A 1663-nucleotide genomic window follows, 5' to 3' on the forward strand; every position below is an offset into this window, starting at 1 on the left:
CCTTAAGTCAGATTGTTTTGTAACATGAATTGTTTTATTACCTTTTGTTTTTTTCCATTTTTGTTTGTTATAAACATTTGAGCTTAATATGTGCTACAGATAGGTTTCCATTAATTCTGTTTTAAAAATGACAGATGTGGTCAAAGTGGTCTTTATTTAAATGTTATTAGTCATCATTAGTTAAAGTTGTCATTAGTTTTGAGTTTGTCAGTTGACAAAGGGTTTTTACAGCATTATTTACTGTTTTAGAAAACAATTGATTTAATAACAGCATGATTGTGTAAAATACATTCTGTATGACTTACACATGCAAATATTTATTGTTTTGTTTTAAAGAATCATATGTACATTAGCATTTTATGAAAAAAAAACAGGTAAATAACATTAAAAGAAGAAGCGTAGCAAGTTTTTGTCTAGAACATGCCCTGTTTGGTCACCACTTCTTCCTCCACATCAGTAACACTTGTTGTTTACCAAAGAACCGTAAAAAACACAAGTTTTATCTGTTCATGTTTTGTTTAGATAAAAATCAACTGTTGAAATGATGAGATGTGGGTACATGATCTCAAACATTTTTTTTTCTCTTTTAAAGATGTGAAAACATTTTTGTTCTCCACTGCAGGTTAAACGTTTGCTGAATGAGGAAGTCCACTCTTTGCTTCTAAAAACATTTTTTAATTGGCCTGCACCCATGCTGGTCTTGTTTTCTAAACAATGATTGCTGGTAAGTTGATGAACAGTTTACAATAACAACAGTGGAGGTCAAGTTTTTAATTAGCAGCTGTTTATATGTCAGATCACTCTATGTGAAAATGAAAAAAAATTCTTTAAACGTTGGTCCAATTACAAATACAAACACATTTTTTATTACATCTCAAAATACCCATGAACCAAAACATTGTGTCAAATCTGTGCCATGACAGACAAATTTAAAACTGCAGCTTTATGGCTCTGTTGTTTATGTATTTGTGTATGATTTCAAATATAATGCAACCTCCATTTTTTTGTGCTTAAAAGCATAAAAATTCTAACGCTACTGCTAATTTCATGCAGACTTCAGGATTTTCACACTTTGCAGTGCACTCTCTGGTGGAGAACAGAGTATTTTGGGGACACACACACTTGTGGGAGTGTGGGTCGCTGCGGAGGAGAAACGTTTCAAGCAGCAGCGGGAGCTCCTGCGTGCTGCTGAAAGACGGTTGGTAAACAAGCAAAATGGACAGTTTTAGGAGCAACTCATCTGGTTCTATTGAACATGCGCATGTGCTACTGACTCCCACATCTTTTCATGTCCTAGGTTAACAAAAAATAAAAATAAAAAGGTTCCATGTGAGGAAATATTGAAACTGTGGTTGTACATTAACAAAACATTTGGTCAAAATTTACTCCTGTGTCTAATACGACCCCCAACTTTATGGATGATTTGTACCTCTATTGTTTAGCTTATTAAAGCCTTGTTAAAGCCTATTTGTTCGAGTTTGTGAGGTATTTTGACCACTGCTGCTCCCTGCTCTGGTAACAGCATGCAGAGTGAGCGCAGAGCAGAGGAGGGAGAGAAAAAAAGAAGAAGCTGAGACCACGACTCTGCCTCTGGGTCTGACTCAGGGTCTATACAGTATACGGTTGTACAACGGAGCTTCTGCTATTATTAGCCATGCTAACG

The sequence above is a fragment of the Austrofundulus limnaeus genome, unplaced genomic scaffold, assembly GCF_001266775.1.
Source record: "Austrofundulus limnaeus strain Quisiro unplaced genomic scaffold, Austrofundulus_limnaeus-1.0 Scaffold102, whole genome shotgun sequence".
Lineage (NCBI taxonomy): Eukaryota > Metazoa > Chordata > Actinopteri > Cyprinodontiformes > Rivulidae > Austrofundulus > Austrofundulus limnaeus.